The following is a 391-nucleotide window of genomic DNA, read 5'->3' as shown; positions in this document are numbered from 1 at the left end:
AGTACAAAATAATAAATAAAAAGGCAGTTCATGACCCCTTTAAATGTACGTACTAAACTGCAACTTCATCATTACAAATAATTACACATATTTAAATAAATGATATTCAACAGAATTGACAATAAAGTATATTTTAGTTTACCATAAATGCTTGTCAGTACATTCAGCTCTGCACTTTAAACATATTTAATGATACCTTAACCAGATGATAGAATTAGTTAATTATATATAAAGATGTACTTAAGTCCTACTTAACTGGGTCAGAAAGTACTCTTAAAGGGGTCACATGATGTTGCTAAAAAGAACATTATTTTGTGTATTTGGTGTAATGAAATGTGTTTATGCGGTTTAAGGTTAAAAAAACACATTATTTTCCACATACTGTACATTA

Source organism: Sinocyclocheilus anshuiensis, unplaced genomic scaffold (assembly GCF_001515605.1).
Source record: "Sinocyclocheilus anshuiensis isolate Anshui unplaced genomic scaffold, SAMN03320099.WGS_v1.1 scaffold6, whole genome shotgun sequence".
In the NCBI taxonomy this organism is placed as follows: Eukaryota; Metazoa; Chordata; class Actinopteri; order Cypriniformes; family Cyprinidae; genus Sinocyclocheilus; species Sinocyclocheilus anshuiensis.
Note: the sequence above shows the minus strand (reverse complement) of the source record.